Source organism: Sceloporus occidentalis, unplaced genomic scaffold, assembly GCF_023333645.1.
Source record: "Sceloporus occidentalis isolate IW3139 unplaced genomic scaffold, rSceOcc1.0.p SCAF_2, whole genome shotgun sequence".
Classification (NCBI taxonomy): Eukaryota; Metazoa; Chordata; class Lepidosauria; order Squamata; family Phrynosomatidae; genus Sceloporus; species Sceloporus occidentalis.
In genome coordinates this window covers 132,080,352-132,102,362 of record NW_028316982.1, presented here as the reverse complement: position 1 = coordinate 132,102,362, position 22,011 = coordinate 132,080,352, and the positions used below count along the sequence as shown (strand labels likewise).

Below are 22,011 nucleotides of genomic sequence, written 5' to 3'. Positions count from 1 at the left end.
CCAGCAGAAATGTGACAGATAATTTTGCATGTTGCTGCATCATTATGCAATGGCAAGCTGCACCAGTTCTGTTTACAGGGAAGGGAGATTTGAAAGCTGGAAGAATTAGGCCAGACAATTATGGGACCACATCATTGCCAGGATCAAATCTAAGAGGACTCCCGTATCTTTGTATCACCCAGAAGTAGTAGTCTTGCTAAGTGGTAATTTATACAGTCTCTCCAACTATGATAACAAAAGCCACTGCCATTAAAATTATGCCAGCAGCTCTGCCTTTGCAGAGGCAAAGGTGCTACAGAGACTTTAAGTGAGGAGGAATGCTATCTAGTCTAGCATAAGCATTGCCTTGCCCCACATATTTCAGCTTTCATATGGAGGACGGTTGTATCAAAAGTGTTCTATGCCAAAACTATGGCCATGATAATTTTTATTTCAGTCTGCTCTCTGACTTGAAAGTTTCTGATAAAGCACAGTCAGTTTTGAGTTTGGGAACCTGCTACCCACATTGCTGTACTGAATCTTGACCATACAGTTGCCTTAAGACGTAATATCACATCAAGGGTTCATATGCCTGAATTGGCCCCAGCTCTCTTATAAAGAGATTATGCTCTATGGTAAGAAAGCCTGAGGATTTATTGATTTATTTAGCATCCTGTCAAGTTGTATATAGCTTTATAAGTCATAACCACCACTCTAAATTCTGCCTAAAACAACCAAGTCAAGACTGTTTGCACAGTGACCATGAGAAATCTATAGCCAAACATAACTTATTTTTCAAAAGCAGAGAGTGTTAGGGTTAGCAGACAATTTCACTTATTTACTGTATTCTAACTTGCACTTTACATTATGCACTCATTTTTGAAAAATAGCTGCAAGGCTATTTTAAAAGCAAGTTCTGCAGCTGGGACTGTCATCATGCAAAAGAACACCCACATCTTGGTACAGTGTACCAAAGGATTCAAACTCAAAATAACTGGAGGACAAACACACACACACACACACACACACACACACACACACACCACACCACACAAACACTGAATACATGACATGCTGAATTATTCCAGAGGAATAATCAAATGCAATGCAATGCGAAGTAACTGTAAATAATTTGGGTCATATGTAAATAATCTAGGATTTCAAATATCGTCTGTTCGCAGAATCAGAGAGCTATGTAAACGCTTAAACATGATGATCATTTATACTATGAGAGAAGCTCATTCATAGAGAGCAGAGAAGACAGAAGTGCTGCTGGGGCCAGTAGGAAAACCAACCTGGGATTAGGATCACAGCCTGTTCTGGATGCTCTCCCTCTGAAAAATCAGGATTGTAGCTGGAGGGTGCCCTTGGATCCAACCCTGCTCCTGGAAAGCCAGGTTGCTGCAGTGGCTAGAAGTGCCTTTGCCCAGCTTCAGCTGGTGTGCCAGCTATACCGTTTTTTGGGGAAAGCAGATCTGGCTACAGTGGTTCATGCCTCAGTTATCTCTCAATTAGACTGCTGTAATGTGCTCTACATGGGTATACCTTTGAGAAGTGTTCAGAAGCTACAGCTAGTGCAAATTGCATCAGCCAGAGTAGTATCAAGTGTGCATTTTAAAGACTGAGGCCCAATACAGATGGGCATGAAGCGGATGTCACCGCCGATTCTAGTGTTCTATACTGCGCAGTAACCGCACAGTCTGGAACTCTAGAATGTGTGGACACACCGTCATCATGGTGGCCTCCTGTCCACACGGAGCCCGCCATGATGAAGTGCACAATCCTCAGTGTCTGCACATCTGCGGCAAGAAGGAACATCATAAGGGCTGCGATGCAGCCCTATGATGTCTCAGGAAGAAGCTGCTCTAGGCAGCTTCTTCCTGCCAGCAGATCGTTAGTGTGGCAACTACACGGCCACACCAACTATCCAGAGGCGAAAGGGGCCTTCCCTTTCTCCTCTTTAGTGCCCAGGTGCAGTGCACAAGGGGTGCCCTTGTGCCTAAGGCACAAGGGCACCCCTTTCCCAGGCCAAAGAGAAGTGGCATTTTGCTGCTTCTCTTTGGACTGGAAAAACACCGGATTGGGGCCGCAGGGCTGTCGGTGAGGTTGACTTGGCCCCAATCCAACGTGAAAAGAAACGGCTGCAGGCCGCCCCTTTGGGGTGGTCTGTACTGCGCCCATATAGCACCATTCCTGCAAGAATTACACAGGCTTGCAATTGGCTTCCAAGCTCAATTCAAGGTTCTGTGTGGACCTTGTCATTGTGTGTCTTCAAGACATTTATGATTTTAAAAGTTTGCTGTAAGCTGTCCTGAAGAAGTATACACTGAAAAGCAACATAAAATAAACAGACATGATACAAGCCCACAAACCGTCTGTCACTATTCAAGGCATACAGCATTCTCTTCATCTACCTGAAGCAATGCCTCAAGGCTATACTGTATATGGAAGGTCCTGTAAGTCTCTTTTAGTTAAGAATGGTCTTATCACAATATGTTCATACATTTACATAGATTCCTCTCTCCCACTCTTCTTCCCACTTGCTATCAGCTGTGACCAACATGAACAGTCACATCTCTACTGGGGCAGCTGGTATGTGTCAGCTCAACTAGAAATTCCAGTTTTTACACATTGCTGTCTGGCTTCCTTCAACAACCTGCCCATCCTACCCTCGTGTCATGTTACAGGGAGCCAGGACTTTCAGCCCTTGCAAAACAATCAAACATATCACATACTTAGATCTGTCCCTACCTGTTGTTTTATATCTAATCTTTTCCACTACAAATGGGAATCCTTCGCATGTGAAGTATCAATTTAAAAAAACCATTTTTCCAAAACAAAACCAAAGCCACTGTTATGTACCCAGCTGTTATCAAAACTTCTCAGAGTAAACCTGTTCAGAAAGTAGAATGGATATACTGTACAAGTCTAAACCAAAGCAAAGAGAAATAATCTTTCACAAAGGGCCTTAAATTATTTTGCCGCTATTGCACAAAGTATTTTAATAGCCCAGTCCATTTTTTTTCAGATGAGCAGAAAAAAGTTGTAGTTTCAGTGACTGCTATATGCTGTTGGTTTACGCCTCCTTTATTTGCAGATACAGATGCAAAGAGTAAGCATCAGAAGCAGAACCCATTGCATAATTAAATACAGCAAACTAAATCAGAAGCATGTGAAAATTTAAGCAAGGAAATAATACATTTGAAAGTCCTGTTTTTAGTGACCATTAATGTAAGATCAACTCCTTTGTATGCTCAATACTCCTGATTATGCCCCCACAGGCCCACACTGGAAGATCAAATCCTAGCTAATAAACCAGGATATGCATATGAAGGCTTTTGCACCCAAATACACCTCCTTCCCCTCACCTTCACATTACATGCTAGAAAGTGATAGTTAACTATGGGCCCGAACAGACAGGCCAAAATAAAGCTGCTTCGGATCACTTTGCAGGTATGCTGTTTAAATGATGCATGGGTTCTAAGAGGCCGGATGCCGCGCCAAAGCCACACTCCAGTTCTAAGGACTGGAGCACAGCTTTGGCACCGCTTCTGGCCTCTTAAGATGCATGTGTCATTTAAATAGCATACCTTCAAAGTGATCCGAAGCAGCTTTATTTTGGCCTGTCTGTTTGGGCCCATGGGGCCTGAACAGACAGGCCAAAATAAAGCTGCTTCATGCCACTTTGGAAGTGTGCTGTTTAAATGGAGCATGCATCCTAAGAGGCTGGAAGCCGCACCAAAGCCACGTTCCAGTCCTAAGTACTGGAGCGCAGATTTGATGCAGCTTTGGACCTCTTAAGAGGCATGTGTCATTTAAACAGCACACTTCCAAAGTGGCCCGAAGCAGCTTTATTTTGGCCTGTCTGTTCAGGCCCATTGTTTCCAATTATGTCTAAAACCATGGTTAATAGGTTCCAAACAAGCTAGGGTATGAAGCCATGGTTTAAAGTTGTCTTCTAAATTCTGCCTTGTTTGGAAGGCATTAATCACTGTCACTCTTTTAGACTTACCAGGAAACTAGGTTTTACCTATGGTCTTCTGGCTTTATTCATAGACATATGTAAATGGAGGAGTTAACCAAACAGCACAGAGGCTATACACATACCTTATGCATATCTTGCCTTATTAAACTACTACAAAAAAGCAAAGCTAGAATATGCTCTTTTAGATACTAATTAGGCTACTATTTGGGGAATATTTTCTGCAGGATAAACCTGTTCAGTGGATAATAACATTCTCAATGAATAAAAACTAGCTGAACAATTAACTGAAAAGCTGAACTTTGTTAATTAAAAAGAGAAGGTAATGCTAGATCTAGTAGAAAAACAGGCAGCTTCCTAGCAACACAAAAGGAAGGATGGTCACCACTGGAATCTGCATTCCATCATTTTTAGAGACTATCTGGAGAACGTATTCCCAAGGGCAGCATTTTAATAATCTTTTTTCCCCTGTTATCTTGTACAGCCTATCCTGTACAAAGTACATATTTTACACATAAATTCACAGATCTAATTAAACTAATCCTCTGCTATTCTATATCTACATCAAAATTAGAGTTACCATCAGAAAAACCTATGAAATGGTAGAACAATAGCTGATTGAGTCAAGTAGAACAAAACAAAACACAAAACTCAAGCAAAACAAAGCAAAACACAAACCTCAAGTAAAAATAGGTAGACAACAATTTCAATCCTGAACCTAACACTGAAAGTTTAAGTCACATTGAAAGCAATTGCCGGACAAACCCTGACCAACAGTAATACAATATGGGCAGGGGTGCTAGTTTGGTCATGATCTTCAGCCTTGCACAGAAGCTGTATAACCATGTTTTGCTTGACACAAAAAAGGAAGAAGGCAAAGTGGGTATGCCTTCAATGTTTTCTTTGCCTTGTAGGAAAGGCAGGGTGACCTGGACATGCATTTTCCAGAAAATAAGTAATGAATAAAAATATACAACAATGTAAATAAAACAAAGCCTTTCTCCAGCCCTGTGCTGAGCTCTAACTACTTAGAACAAAGACCCATCCATTGGTACACAGGGCTGCAATTATATTTTTGTCCGACTGTCCACTTTGGACCCGACACTTCCAAGAACTATCCATTTTCGTCTCTTCCCCAGATGTGTTCTTGCACTTTTCTGAATATACTTTTAATTTGGTTGTTGTTTTAATATGATAAATTATTTAACTGTATTTCAGAATTATATCTTACAACATTTCACAGATGGAAACTGAGACACTGGAAAATGTAAGATTCTACTGCTGTTTTCATCCCCACAAGCTAGTTTAAGAATGGAAGCATATTGGTTTGGCATTATTTCTTATCATACTTTCCTCCATGATAGTGCTTTGGCGATCCATGGTCGTATGATTGGTTTTCCACCCTGCTAAATGCCACCTTCCATGAATATGAAGGGGGCAAGTAATCACTCCTGCCAGCTACCATCCAAAACTGGCTACTGTGTCAATCTGCACATAGAAGCCAGATTTGAGAAGGTATTGGCCACCATGATCACTGTGAGGGGAAGGGGAGAGAGAAGCAGAATCATGCCCTCTCATACTTCATTGACTGCCTGAGAAGCAGAATTGCAATGGAAGGGACACTATGCAACACTATGAAGACAGTAAAAGAATAGTGATGACATTGATAGCCTATTAACGGATTTTGCCTGTCAACGAAAAGGTACAGTAATGAATGAAATGCAAGGCAGCAGCAGAATGGACACAACATGATGTGCTAACTACAGTTGGCCCTCCATTTTCGCAGGGGATCCGTTCCGGACCCCCCCACACAACGAAAACGGAAGCTCACGCATATTCAAGCCCCATAGGCTTGAATGGGGCGTGCCCCTGTGCACTGAAAATAGTGGAGGTTGCCCCTTCGCAGATATCCAAGGTCATGGATCTCAAATCCACGAGTTAGAAGGGGTAACTGCACTATCCAAATAGGTTTTTATTCTGTTAAAATTCCACTTTTCTAGCCTCGTATGATAAAGTCCTGAGTGCAAACTACTTCTGCACTTTAAACTCAGCTTTCAGAAACAGAAGGAAGCTGGACAAAGGGAGAAAGTAGCAGGAGAAGAGATAAACTGGGACATTTTAAAAGCAGTTGGACAAAGTGGGAGAATAGAGAACAAATCAGGACAGCTGGAGGCTATGTTATACAGTGGACCCTTGTTATACGCTGGGGTTTGGTTCCAAGATCCCTTGTGTATAACAAAATCCATGTATACTCAAATCCCATTAAATATAATGACATAGCAAAATGGTGTCCCTTATAAAAAATGGAAAATCAAGGTTTGATATTGGAAATTTATACTTTTTTTGAACATTTTCAAACCATGGATGCTTGAATTCACTTAGAAAAAATCCATGTATAAGAAGGGCCGACTGTAATTTACTGTGATTTCAGTTATGAGCCATTTTAGATTCCAATTCTTTGAGAAAAGTAGGCTATACAATGGGCCCCTGCAATACTTTGAGAAAGGTAGACTATACAATGGGCCCTTGCTTTCAGCACCTCCTTTTCATGGATATCAAAATCTATGGATGCTCAACTCCCATTAAAGAGTAAAATGCCGTCCTTTCTATAAAATGGCAAAATCAGGGTTTCCCTTTTAGAATTTACGTATTTTAAAAATATTTGAAAGCTGTGGATGCTTTTATCTGTGGATAAAAAACAACAACAAAAAAACTTATCCATGGATAATTGTATTATAAAAATAAAAATAACACCCTTTTCCTCAAGTACTTTTCATTCACTTATACCAGCTTGACTAATGACATTGTAGTCGTAGAACCACAGAGTTGGAAGAGACCACAAGGACCATCCAGTCCAATCCCCTGCCATGCAGGAACTCACAATCAAAGCACTCCCAACAGATGGCCATCCAGCCTCTGTTTAAAGACCTGCAAAGAAGGAGACTCTGCCACACGGGGAGTGTGTTTCACTGTCAAAGAGCTCTTACTGTCAGGAAGTTTTTCCTAATGTTTAGGTGGAATCTCTTTTCCTGTAGCTTGCATCCATGGTCTTGTTCTCTAGAGCAGCAGAAAACAAGCTTGCTCCATCCTCAATATGACATCCATTCTAACATTTAAACGAGGCTATCATAGACTTCTCTTCTCCAGGCTAAACATACCTAACTTCCTATGTTTTTCCTCATAAGGCATGGTTTCCAAACCCTTCATCATTTTGGTTGCCCTTCTTTGGACATTCTCCAGCTTCTCAACATCCTTTTTGAATTGTGGAGCCCAGAACTAAACACAGTATTCCAGGTGAGGCCTGACCAAGGTAGAATAGAATGGCATGATTACTTACCTTAATCTAGACGCTATACGTCTTTTGATGCAGCCTAGAATCGCATTGGCCTTTTTAGCTACCGTAACACACTGTTGACCCATGTTCAACTTATAGTCCACCACGACTCCTAGATCCCTTTCACATGTAGTCTTGTTAAGCCAGATGTCCTTCATCCTATATCTATGCATTTTATTTTTCCCCCTAAGTGCAATATCTTCTATCTCTCTATGTTGAAATTCATTTCAGCTTTCTAATCTATTCAGGTCATTTTGAATTTTGATCCTCTCCTCTGGGGTATTAACTATTATTCCTCCTAATTTGGTGCCATCTGCAAGTTTGATCAGCATGCTCCCTATTCTTTTATCCAGGTAATTGATAAAGATGTTGAATAGCACTGGGCCCAGGACAGAACCCTGTGGCACCCCACCAGTCACTTCTCTCCAGGATGAAAAGGAGCCATTGCTGAGCACCATTTGGGTTTGGCTAGTCAGGCAATTACAAATCCACCTAACAGTTGTACTGTCTAGCTAGCCTACATTTTACTAGCTTGTTTGCAAGAATGTCATGGGGAACCTTGTCAGAGGCCTTACTGAAATCAAAATATGCAATATCTACAGCGTTCCCTTTATTTACCAAGCTGGTAATTATAAAAAAAAAAAAGATATCAGATTAGTCTGGCATGACCTGTTTCTCTGAAACTCATGTTGACTTTTTCTGATCATGGAATTCCCTTCTAAATGTTCAGACTCTGTTTAATGATCTGCTCTAGTCTACCAAGGAGAACATTGAATGACACCCACCAAATTAATTTTTTAAAGCAAACTTGTCCAGGAGGTGGAGGTTGGGATGTGCTGATAATAAAAGATCATTCTTGTACCATGGTCTTTTAGAAGTAATGTGGAATTTACTGGGATGCCTTCAAAGAAGGATAATTCAATTAAGGTTTTAAGGAAGAATTTTTAAAAAGCAATGTTAACGTGTTGGCTTCTTCAAGATATTCTGCACTTCATTTAAATTCACACAGGTGAATGTTAAACCACTAGATCTAAAAACATCAGAAGGGCTAGTTAGGAATGCATTTTTAAAAAATACTGCAAATTACTGATACATGCGGACATAAAAAATTAAAATTGAAAGTTAATTGGCTTGCGAACAGTTACCAAAACTCTTTAGAACACTATACTACGCAAGTTGCAGGGAAAGAGATTCCACCTGAACATTAGGAGGAACTTCCTGACAGCAAGGGCTGTTTGACAGTGAAACACACTCCCTTAGAGTATAGTGTTTAAAGACCTCCTTCCTTGGAGGTCTTTAAACAGAGGCTGGATGGCCATCTGTTGCGTATGTTTTGATTGAGAGTTCCTGCATGGCAGGGGGTTGGACTGGAGGGCCCTTACGGTCTCTCCTAATTCTACAATTCTCCAAAAGAGGCACTGCGCAGGCACTGGATAACCCAATTGTGTGAGTCACAGAGACCACAAAGAAGAAGTGACTCATTTTCTTTTTTATCTGCTTAAGAAATCTTTTCAGCGCAAAAACTTGCACAAAGTTGGTACAAAGTATGTATGTGGTGGGTATCTTTGCTTTATTAAGGGTTTCCAGACAAGAGATCCCGCCTATCTCTTTTAAAACTCCAAATGAAGGTTAAAAGCAATCTTGCTGCCTCTCCCCCCATTTTTTCACTAGACCCTTTGCTCACCATCCTTCCCCACATGCTGCCCTAAGCAAGACAATTTTTTTAATCACAGTTAGAGGATTGAGGAAGGAATGAGACAGGAGATTCAACAAAAATTGCATTGCTTTGGATTTTTTTATTCTGTAGGACAAATATGGAACTATTTCTATCTACCCTAACTCAAGTGACATGCAAACATTTCAATGATAATCGAATGTAGACTGCTTGGTCATAGGCATGCATTTTATTCTGTCATGTAATTTTACACTGCCCCAAAGAAAAAATCAAGCTCACAGATTTCTGCAATAATCTGACATCAAAAACTGAACGGTAACAGATTTACAACTCTGTGTGCGTGTGCACACACGCCTTCAAGTTGTCTATCGATTTATGGCAACCCCATGAATTTCATATGGCTTTCTTAGGCAAGGAATATTCAGAGCACCTGACCCTACCTAGCTTCCAAGATCAGTCAGGATCTGGTGTCTTTAGGATATTTAGGACTTAGATTTACAACTAAACCTAACAAAATGATTTTTTAAAAAAATCTGTCCGGATTGTTGTAGCTATCAGAAATATTTCCCATTTTATCATGTAAGTCCTGTCTTTAACAACACTTATATATAAAACAATGAACAGGTAGCTATGGCCTGTTACAGACTGCCAAAATAAAGCTGCTTCGGGTGTCTTTGGAGGTATGATGTTTAAATGATGCATGCGTCCTAAGAATCCGGAAGCTGCACCAAAGCTGCACTCCAGTGCTTAGGAACGGAGTGTGGCTTTGGCGCGACCTCTTGACTCTTAGGACCCATGCATCATTTAAATAGCATAGCTCCAAAGAGACCCGAAGCAGCTTTATTTTGGCAGTCTGTAACAGGCCTATGAGGATTCAGGGAACAATCTCTTAGTTGACTAACCCAATGGCCCACATGAGAAAAATTGAAGAGGAGGAGGAGTATCTTTGTTCATCTGTTTCACTTCTAGTGGTCTAACTGACAGGAAGCGGACAACCAGCAGCATAGTACAAGTGTTTCCTGCCTCCACTGCTGCATTTTTCTTTCACACTTGCTCTAAAACATTTAATTAGCATCACAGTATATTAGTCAAAGCTCCATGAAACATGCTAGCTAGCTGAAGAAAAATCACTTGTGGACTTTTAATGATATGGGGTTTTAAAAAATTTGTTGTAAGAAGAAAATTGAAATTGAAAATCCCATAGCTTGGATCAAACAATCAGAATGGAGACTGTAGTCAAGACATTAGAAGAACACTAGGAAGGCAAAGGGCAGCTATGAAAAAAAACTGGACAAAATCTTAAAGTGCAACTTTATAACTCTGAACACTCAAGTGTTCAAGCCATTGTATTCCCCATAGCCATGTACAGATGTGAGAGCTGGACAGTGAAGCAATTCATTTGAAATGTGGTGCTGGAGAAGAAAAATGAGGATACTGTGGTGGGCTAAGAAGACAAGTAAATGGGTTCTAGAACAGATCAAGCCTGAACTATCCTTGGAGGCCAGGATGACCAAACTGAGGCTGTCCGACTTTGACCATATCATAAGAAGGCATGAACTATTAGAAAAGACAATAATACTAAGAAAGACAGAGGACAGTAGAAAGAGAGGGAGACCACACGCCAGATGGCTAGACTCCATCGGAGAGGCCACAGGCCTGAACCTTCAGGAGCTGAGCAAACAGTGGAGTACAGGAGGTCTTGGAGATATCTCATCCACAGGATTACCACAAGACGAGGTTGACTAGAGGGCAGTTAACAACAACAACCCACGGAGTCCTGAGCTGGGAGGAAACGCAGGATAGAAATAAATATCAATACCACTAGAGCCAGTGCCACCACCACCATCAATTACAACTTGCAAACAAATCTGAAGTTAAAAGAAAAAAGGAGAGCAAGGGGAACAAATTCTCATACTGAAAATGAAGTTAGGATATTATTTTAATGTAAACACATTACAAGAAATCTCACAGCTCCAAGTAATTACAAGAAAACGCACAGCTCCAAGTAATTATCATGTACCTTTTGGAAGAGATACCTTCCGAAAAGGCTTTGTTGTGAGGCCTCCGAGCATACGATGGGCTGCATGTTCATCGACAGAAAAGCTCTTGCAAAAGCAACTGGTTCAGTGCCTTTTATGAGACACAATGTTCTTAAAAGCATTAAAGTGAAGTATTCCATTGTTAAATAGAGATATGTGGCCTGCTGCAGTACATACTCCTTTCCCAGAGAACACATACCAAAAAAGAAAAAAAATTACACTGCACGATATGCGGCGCAAAACAGGAAGTAGCACAGGAAAAATATGTAGTCCTAAATGCAATGCTGCACCAGTCTCAGATACATTTTATCTCTCCCATGCCTCTCTATAGCCCTCTGCAGCACCAAAACCTATTTCCCTCCTCTTCTGATGCCCCCAATGGAAGCAGCTTCTGCAAACAGATATACCTTGCTGGATCCTACTCTTTTTCTTTGGAGGCAGCAACAAAGTCTACATGTCATACTTATTTGTTCAAAAATGCATATCAAGTGAACAGTAAGTAGGTAGTCAAAGAGCTTTCAACATCTAAAAGCCACTTCTCTAAACTGCGGTGGAAAAAGTTGTCTGCTCATAAAGGAACTGAAACTCTTGTCTGCTAGATCTCACTTGTCAGGGTACTCTGCATCATTTGAGCAATACATGCTTTAGCTTGTACTGAAAGGAATCAAAACAAAATACCATGCTCACTACAGTGGGCCCTTTGCTGGGGTTTGCTTCCAGGATTACCTATGGATACCAAAATCCATGGATAATCAGGTTGCATTATACTGAATGGCATATTAAAATTGTGTCCCTTATATAACATAGCATAAAGGTTTGCTTTTCAGATTTTTAAAATATATATATTTTCAAGCTGTGGATGGTTGAGTCCATGGGTACAGAATCTATGGATATGGAGGGCCAACTGTATAAGGAAGATAGTTTATGCTTCCATGGCAGATCCAACCTTTCTTTCCTTTCCTTTTCAGAAACACAGACCTATGTCCAGACTTGCAGAGACAACAGATTCTGCCATGACCCAGCTTTATGTTCAACACATGTGAAAACATTGGTGAGTCAAAACTATTCCCCCAAGCCTGGGCAGTTCTAGTTGTCCTCCCTAGGAGCTAGAGAGCCCCATGGAGGAATACCTTTATATGTGAAAGATAATCTTTTCTTCATATTTATTGTGTGTTAAATTTTAACACTAAGACATATTCTCTTTCTTTCAATATTAATAGATACTTGAACACACTTAAATGTCCCCTGACATTTGCACTGTACATCTGCCTCCATAAACATAGTACAAAGGTCATTTGTTTGAATATCCAAGCGCAACAGATGGGAAGGGCTACAGTGCATTTTACTAGAGAAAATAGTCATCAACAGTATTTTTTTTTAAAAAAAATATGCAAACTATTGATTTCTTAGCTTGCCAATCAAAGAATTCAAATCATTATAATATTTTTGAGGTTTTATTCTCACCATTACATTTTGAAATGTGTTCCTTTATGTTTTCAAGAAGACCACAATATGAATATTACCTCAGTAATCTCATTTAAACATATTATAATTCAAACATTTTATAATTCAGGCACATTTTCTGAGTACGGTCGCCCCTCCTAACTCATGGATCTGAGATCCCTGCCCTTGAATATACGTGGAGGGGCGACCTCCGCTATTTGCAATAGTGCACGCATCTGGGCCACGCACAAAAGGCATGCCCCATTCAAGCCTATGGGGATTGAATACGCGTGAGCCTCCATGTTCACGGGGGGGGGGGGGTCTGCGAAAATGGAGGGCCAACTACAACCGCTATAAACAACTATAACTATATACAACTACAACCACTATATACAACTACAACCACTGTGGTCCTCTCCACAGTGTCCTCCCAAAAGAAGGGGAGAATCTTTTTGTTTGCTTCCACAGGCCTTCAGGAACTGACTACCTTCAAGGCTTTTAATATTATGGCTTTTTATAAGCTTATTGAGGTTTTTAATAATGTGTTGCATTGCCTGTCTTTAATTTATCCATTAAATCAGTCATATATACGTTCCAAAACATTGTTCAAAATACCTTACTGGATCTATATATGTCACACTGAGAGTATAAATCACACCATGAGAACCAGTGTGGTGTAGAGGTTGAGCACTGGGACTATGATTCTGGAGAGCAGGGTTTGAATCTCTGCTCAGCCATGAAAATCCACTGGGTGAATGGGAAAATCAGTCTCTTAACCTTAGCAGATGGCAATGGCAAAGCCCCTCTGAAGAAACCCGTCAAGAAAACCCTGTGATAGGTTCACCATAAGTCAGACACAACTTGAAAGCAAACAACACACATAAATCAATAGGATTTTTGAAAAGCTGTTAAATTTCACTAATCTTCAGTTTAGATTATGTGTGTTTTTTTCTGATCAAAAATAGACAAAATAGAAAGACGGGCGTAAGAGAGCAGATTTCAGTGATACTCTCCATGATACCCCCTTTCCTATATGTTTCCAAAATATATTATGGCTTTATTCATATACACCCTTTCCAATTGTCTTAGAGAAAATAATGATGCAAGGAGCATGCTGAACAATAGGGAAGGATTTGAAATTGGTAGGAAAAGAGCAACAAGTGCTATAAAAATAGGTTTCCACCCACTTATTTGCCTCCTTTTTTATTAGTTATACAAAATATTGCATAAATATACAATAGATCACAATACAGAACAAATACTATAAGCAGCATTGTAACATGTTGTAATATTAAAAGTTAAACTGTATCCTAAGCATATACAGTTCAACTTTCACTAATGACATCCTTAATGTATTTAAGCACACACATGCATAAGCTACTCATATACAACCTTTGGATCCTCATCCTAAAATTTCATTCCTTTGCTGGAGATGCCAAAGGCAAAACTACACATTACAGTGGAGCCTTGTTATACACTGGGGTTTGGTTCCAAGATCCCCCATGGATAACAAAATCTGTGTATGCTCAAGTCCCATTAAATATAATGACATAGAAAAATGGCGTCCCTTATAAAAAATGAAAAATCAAGGTTTGATATTTGAAATTTATACTTTTCTTGAACATTTTCAAACCATAGATGCTTGACTCCATGTATAAAAAATCCATGTATAAGAAGGGCCGACTGTATATACAATCAAAAGTTGCCTTTACATTTTATATTAAGGAGGCACTGAGAGTGCAATGAGTAAAAGACCTCTGATTCCACTCGTGCCATTTCTCCAGATGTACAAATTTACTTCAAAAAGTAATTAGATAGAATTATAATTTTAAGGTATTCCCCCATTAGGGACCCTGGCTGCATCTGCATTGCATAAATAATCCAGTTTCACACCACTTTAACTGCCATGACTCAATGCTATAGAATTCTGGGAACTGTTGTTTTGCGAGATATTTTGCCTTCTCTGTCAAAGAGCTCTGGTGCCGCAGCAAACTACAATTCCCAGAATTCCACAGCATTGTGCCATGGCAGTTAAAGTGGTGTGAAACTGGATAATTTCTGCAGTGTGCATGCAGTTCCTGACAGTTAATCCTATTGAAAGCAATTCTTTATTTAAAAATTGCTGCCTAGTAGTTATACTATATTTTGTTACTTTAAAAAAATCACAATGCTACTAGCCTGGCCTATACAAAACACGTCTAAGCAGTAAAGCCACATAAACCCTTTCACTAAAAACAGGAGTTAAATCATGAAAGGAGTGAACCTATGGTTTTTTATGTTCCAGTCATTATGTAACATATATACTGAAGGCCGTAGTTATTGCAAAAAAGGAATTAATTACACACAGCTTGTATTTGTAGCTAATTACTTCTCAGCTGAAAGTTGCCCCCAAGTGCTTCTTTCCTGCAAGCTGAGGACATTTTCATCAGGAAAATAGCACAAGGATTAAGAGGCCCCTCTCTCCATTTACACCAGCCTTCTCTGCAGCCTCTGTTACTGGAATATGTAAAATAAAAGGAAGCCTCTTTAAAATGACACAAGTACATATAATGTGCTATTCTGCCTGGAAAATGAGGTTAGAAACCTAATATTCAAGTGAAGCCTTGCACAATTTTTGGCCCACTGGCTGATAGTGGCGTACTCCTGGGGCAATCTACTTGGTTTCTTCTACCAGGTGGCATGTATGGGATTAGAATTAGACACAAGAAACAAAACAGTAAAAGCATTGGCTTCATTTAGAAAAGAAGTATTCAGAACCGTAAATATTATTCTGGCATAAATAGTGTAGATCCTTAGAAGCAATATATCCAAGGTTGACAGTTGAGTAAGGGGCAGGGGAGACTGGGCATGCTTTTGTCTTTGAACAGCCATGCAAACTAGCCAGATGAAAAGCTTTTCCTCCACAGAGGACAGCAGAACATCAAGAGTTGGTAATTCCGTATAATAAACATACAGACATACCAATAATTAGTACCAAAGACTGAATGATCAGAATTTCTCTTTGACAGTGTGGTGAAGAGTGGTGAAGTCTCCTCCTTTGGAAGTTTTTAAATAATGGCTGGATCTGTCAGGTTGCTTTGATTGCGTGCTCGTGCATGGCATTGGGTTGGACTGGACGGCCCTTGGGGTCTCTTCTATCTGCAGACTGTTTCCTGGCTCACTCAAAATATTCTTAGATCAAAACTGTTTTGCTTTGTAACAATTAAAAGTTATCTTAGCATCTTGAGATGTATCTGCCTCACATAATCTCTTGCAAGTGATCTAATAATAACACCAAGAGTTGCTGTTCAACACTGGTTGAATAATACTACAAGTTGCAAATAAAGACACCACACGAGAAGACAGGAAACAGCAAGAGAGGATCATATTTTTGCTGTTTTATAGAAGGTATGCACCTCCCTCCATTCACATCCACCCAAGAAATGGAGGTAGAGGCATCCTATTTATGCTAGTCAGAATACAAGGCCTTGTTTGCTTATAGAGCAGATATCAAGGGTACCCTTGACATCCGCTGGTTCCAGGGTCCCAGTCTTCTGGATACCAAAACCCTTGGTTGCTCAAGTCCCATTATATACAACAGCACAGTAAAATTGTGTCCCTAACATAAAATGGCAAAATCAAGGTTTGTTTTTTTGAAATTTCTTTTTGTAACATTTTCAAAGCCATGGATGGTTAAATCCATGGATATAGAATCCATGGATACAGAGGGCTAACTGTACCTTAAAATGAATCTACAGGTAAGTCTGAGGAACAAATAAATAGGAAGACAATGACTTTTGGCATGTATTCATGTTCATTCTTATGCCCCAAGAGCCACTGCTGGCCAGCCACAAAGGGAGTTTCCAGTCAAATTTGGAGTGTGGGGTGCAGAAGCTTCTTTCCAGGATACTGTACTGAAGGAGGGTTATGTGTGCAGTTTAGAACGTTTACTTTTTTGTCAACACACACAACCCATAGAAAAACTGACGGAAAGAAGATTTCCCAGAGCTCTATGGGCTTGTTTGCATGAACAGGTACACTATGGGCAGGGGAATGGGCAGACCCACAAGTTTAGCCCTGGATGCCCCCAAGCACTCAGCAGCATCCCAGACCTTTGCACATATTAACATGAAGGTCTGCATAGGGCCCTCTATCTACTTTCTGATCAGCACAGTTGTGGAGCTCCCACTATCAGGACTGGGTTCCTGAGCATGGAAGTTCTGAAACTGTATTCAGTTGAATGTAGTTACAGAGCTCAAAGTACACTTTAGCACTCAACATGTAAAGTTTTGAAACACTGCCAGAGCGTGAGGATGTCCAGCGATGGGGCTTATGTGACCCCCTTGTCTGCAGACACACTTTAGCATACATGTGAGCAGGAAAACAGCTCCATGGAGCTATGGTGTCCCACATGTCTAGACTATGGATATATAAATATCAATTTCAGAAAAGTGCAATTCATTAAAATGTATATATGTGGATCATTAAATGACCTTTTCCACTAGCAGCCCCAGTACACATTCTTCTATACAAGTCTTGAGGCAGAAAAAAGAGGGGTTTTTTTTTACACTTTATAATAGACAGATGATAGGCCTGAGACTAAATCAGGTCTCAGGTCAACAAATGATAGACCCACCCAAAGATAATACAGTACTTCCCTTCCAGTCCATGGTTGGCATCCTACCATTTGCTGACTGCTGCTAACTCAGAGGAAGCTCCAGTTTTACACTAGGCCTTCTTAGTGATACCATCTGGTAATTTTTAGACATCAGTCTGCTTGGTTCTTTAGAATGCATGCTGCACTAGTTGAGTCACTCCAAAACAGTAATGGCCAGCATTCATATGCAAAAATCTCACCAGGTTTTTCTTTGAACCCTATGACATGCACCAAGTCCCTGCATTTATAGGGGGGAAAAGTCTGTCTAAAAATGAACACAACTCCTATGTTATTCATACTTTTTCCATAAACTTTTTAGTGTCCAACAATTTACTTCCATTTTTCTTCCCGTCATCACACCAATCCCACAACAAGAAAAAAAAGACAAAGAAGAGTCTCAGTTCAATATTGTTGTTAAAAAGTGAGTTAACAGCCCATATTCTAAGATGTGGTGTATTCATATAGCCCTGGAACATAGCAAATCAGCACTTCTGTCTCAACTACAGGAGACTCACTGAATCAACTTCTGAATGGTATATCAAAGCTTATGAAAATTCAATTGTGCCAATGGATCTACTCTAGTTGGGACTAATGTAGATTTCCATTAGACTTTCTCCACTTAATCTAAACAAACTGAAATGTCTTCATTTTTTATCCTAATCAGTTTAGACATATTGTAGGATCTTCTTCCTCAGAAATTCTTGCAGTTTTAATAAAGGGAATTACAGCCACTAAAGAGATCCTGCTGGGAGATCTGCACATGGAAAGGAGTTGATCCTTCTATCACTATTCCACATCATTTTCTGATTAAAACTCCTCCCCTTTAAGGTTATTTGCTCTTCAAAGGAATATGTACCATGTGTACCTTTAACTGTTCCCTCTATGGGCCAAATAACAGTGAATGCAGCACAACTGTGTCTCTGCTCTTCTCTCACTGGTGAGAATCACTCCACAGAAGGAACAATTAACAAGTACCTATGAATCTGTACTTATTTCTTTCCAGAACCAGTAACTCTCCCTGCATGCGCACATACCCTGGATCTTACTTTTAAGTCTCCATGAGTTAAAAGAAGTTTGTAATGTGATATATATGCAGGTGAGTTGTGTTTGTTATTTATTGGGGGGGGGGGGGGGAGGAATGCCCTCAAGTATTCTTGGACCCAAAGACCAATTTTATACCATTCTTTGAATGCTAGGGATAAACATGGATGGTTCCTTTTACTTGCCACAGAGTTCTTTATAAAAAGCAAACTGTACAGCTAGGAAATATTAGCACTGAAAATGTTAAATAAAGTGGGAGCTGTTAGAGAACTTTTTAAGAGGATGAAAAAAATGAAGCAGAGCACTCAAAACAGCAGCTTGCATGTTTTTTTCTCTCTCTCTTTCTCTCATGCATGCACACGCACACACACTACACGCAAATATACAAACAAACAGCGCTGAATACTACATAAAAAAACTTACAGTGGCAGTAAATCTAGTGCTACAGTGAACAGCACCTTTGCATTTACATATACACACACTACTAAAAAACAATACTGGCAACATTTCCTCTGGTATTTATTTCTGTTTTGAGAAAGGCTGAGCAAGTTATGTTCTCAGCTGAAAAGGAAAATAAAAGAGGCACGGCTTTCACAGACAAGCATTCAGCTAATGACATGACAAATATTGCCTAAAAATGCAAAACATGAACCAATCTTTCTAAGATCCTTTAGCAAGAATATTTTGGCAGGCTGAAGTTGTGAGACGGGTAATTTAAGATTCAAGCTTACTCTTCCCGTCCCTCCTCTCACAGAAATAGGCTGTAGAAGCAGTATTTCTGCTCCTGACTCCTAACCTGAGACCTCCACCAATTGCCACTGCTCAAGAAACTCTCCATTGTACAATACAATACAATATGTTTTGCTGAGTATCAGAGCTGAAACGCCCCAAAATAAAACAATAACAGCCTTAAGACGGGCAAGTGCACACTCATGTTTGTAACATGAAGTGTAACAAAGATAACTCACAAAGAATTACTGAAAACACACTGTATAATATGATCCAACCTCTCTCAGGTAGATGTAATCAGGATATATGCCTTTAACCCGTTTATTTTAGCAATGTGCCATCAGATGAACTTCAGCAGTTCATGCAAGTCCGCACTTAAAAACAACTCACCACCATACTACCCTGTCCTTGCCATTTTCTAAACAAGAATGTATGTTTTTATTCAGGTTAGAGATAAAAGTTTTAACTAAAGTGCATTTATTTACAAAAGTATTATAGCTTATGTGTATTATATTTTCCTTATTAAAAGGCAGGAAATATATTAAGATGGACTTGTCAGACTGACGTACACTTTAAAAGTCATTTATGCTTTTCAGCTGATAAAACTAACTGAACAAGGGAAGTTTTTGTTTTTCCTACCTCTTCTTTCCCAAACAGAAATACCACCCCACCCCACTCACCAAAAACTAAATATTTAAATATAAAACACTCCATACTACATTCTCTGTTCCTGATTCTTCACTAAGTACAATGGGATTCAGTTTCATTTATTAAAGACTCAAAAGCACACAGTCGTGTTTGTTTTTAAAAACTCAGCAGGTATAACTAATTCTCTACTAGAGTTTTAAAAATCAAGTGACGGATGCATTAACAAATCAAGCCCATCAAAATTACCTTGCTCTAAGTTCCTTCCAGGGTCCCAAAGGCTATACGATAAGAAGAAATCCAATACTTTTGTGCAGTTAAAATGGCTACTGTAGATTGGGGAAGTGGAGTCTGTGCTTCAGCTTATGAGTCATACATGAAACTAAGTGTTTCTCTGAGAGGCACGCCCAGGTTGCTGTGGGCCCAATTACTTTGCCAGGTCAAACATGCAAATCTTCAGGTAAGAAGGGAAGGAGAGAACACCGTGAATCAGCCAGCCACACCTTAACTAGCAAGAAGAGCAAAGGCCAAACAATTGCTGAAGCAAAGTGGAACGAACATACAGGGACAGCAGCACACTCGACAAGTGGACAAAGAAAGGCCAGTACAATTTGCGTAGCGCTATCAGATCTACTTCCCCGCACTCCTGTTTGCTAAATAAATGAAGCATTTCAGTGTTCAGAGAAGTTAATGATCAATCATCAAATCCTTCATATCGAACATCAGCATTAACACAGCTTTGTAAAATTACTTTGTAAAATTACAACCTGCTCATTTGAATAGGATTCACTCAATTCATTCAATTACCTTGCATGGGGAATTACGTTATTTTTAGCAAGAGTAGTAACTGTTCCACAAATGCTCACCTCTGTGAATACGGAAGGAAGGAAAAGTGCAGGAGATTCTATTAATGTTGAGAGTGAAGATAACTCATGAAGATGGGTGGTGTTTTTTTCTGTTTGAAAGCAAAATGAGGACACTAGAAAAGGAAGGGAGGGTAGAATAACTATATCTGTTTTACACCAACTATCACATAAGATGACATGTGACTTTAAGAATTATTATGAGAAGCAAACTTTTAAGAAAGAAACCTGAGGCAGGCAGGAAGGGCACAATCAGAAATAAGAGCCACGAAGGCAAAGGGACCTCATCTATCTGGTCAGAAAGGTGTGACTTCTATCTGTCCCAGCCAAATATTGTTGAACTGTTGGATAGCGTTGATGAAAGTTGTAGTTCCACAACATCTGGAGCATCTAATGGGGTCAAGGAAGGAAAGCCAAGAGACAGGAAACACTGAAAAATATTTGTGGGGTCAAATTTGTGAGGTCAAATTATTACAGGTAAGTAGACTTGCTTTCTCTCAGCTGCACATCATAACATGGAAAGGGAAGGGGAGAGTTGAGTGTGTAAGGGAAACTCTTCGCAGGATCACCCAAGGTTAAACACTAGAGACATCATAGTTTTTTGTGGGTTTTTCAGGCTATGTGGCCATGTTCTAGGAGAGTTTATTGCTGACGGATGGATCCGTGCCTGATCCAACTTCTAGAACATGGCCACATAGCCTGAAAAACCCACAAAAATCTATGGATGCCGGCCATGAAAGCCTTTGACTTCACACTGGAGGCATCAGATTAAGATGCATCCATCTATTTCAGTGAGTAACAGTTGCATCAGCAGAAACTGCTACTTCTAACAGTGAAGGCTTCAGGAGCTCCAGAATGTGACACTTGAGGCAGTAGTAGGAACTAACAACATTTGAAGGATCTGACAGAGATAACAGTGGCATTTTAGCCAACTCTTATTAGCAATGTGCAAAAGAAGACCATGGTAGCCACCTTTGAATATCTTTTACCTTGAAAACCCTATGGACATTATCACACGGGAGGAATGTCTCCCAATTTCAAAAGAAAAGAAACTGGGGCCAATTCGGAAATGAACGCAAGTACGTGGATGGTTATTACACCGCAGAAGAACACAGCGCCCATCCCAAAGCCAAAGCAATGCAAATGCAAAAGAAATTATCTTATGAGTACATACCCATCATAGCCTAGAATTCGAATTAGCATCCCTGCACATGCGCAGTGAGGGCAGAATCGGATTATGACCTTTTTACACTTCCAGTGGGCTTTGCTTCTGGTTTTGCCTTGTTTCATGTTATTTGTTCATTTGTTTGCCTTGTTTCACATTATTTGTTCATTCACTACCCTACCCTTTATTTTACATTATTTAGGCAATTCACCAATTCAAAACCAGTCCAAAGTAACCTTGTACTTGATTTGAGGATTGGACTATGACTCTAGAAGGCAGGGATCGAATCCCACTGGGTGACCTGGTGCAAGTCACACTCTCTCAGCCTCCTCATCTGAATAAACCTGCCAAGAAAACTCTGTGACAGGGTTGCCCTAGGGTCGCCTTAAGCTGGAAATGACTTGAAGACAAACAATAACATTGGACAAGTCACATTCTCTCAGCATTGGAGGATGGCCATGGCAAACCTCCTCTGAATAA

General features: G+C 40.0%; 1 protein-coding gene across 2 annotated transcripts in view; it reads right to left on the bottom strand.

Moving 5' to 3' along the window:
• Positions 1 to 22,011, bottom strand: part of ELF1 (E74 like ETS transcription factor 1) — an 88,669-nt gene that overhangs the window by 39,286 nt on the left and 27,372 nt on the right. The window contains exon 1 of one of the 2 annotated variants that reach the window (XM_089511050.1): positions 19,753 to 19,826. The exons of the other annotated variant lie outside the window; for it this stretch is intronic. The gene's annotated coding sequence lies outside the window, so the exon portion shown is untranslated. Of the gene's footprint in view, positions 1 to 19,752; positions 19,827 to 22,011 lie in introns of those variants that run through there. 2 annotated transcript variants of the gene reach the window in all.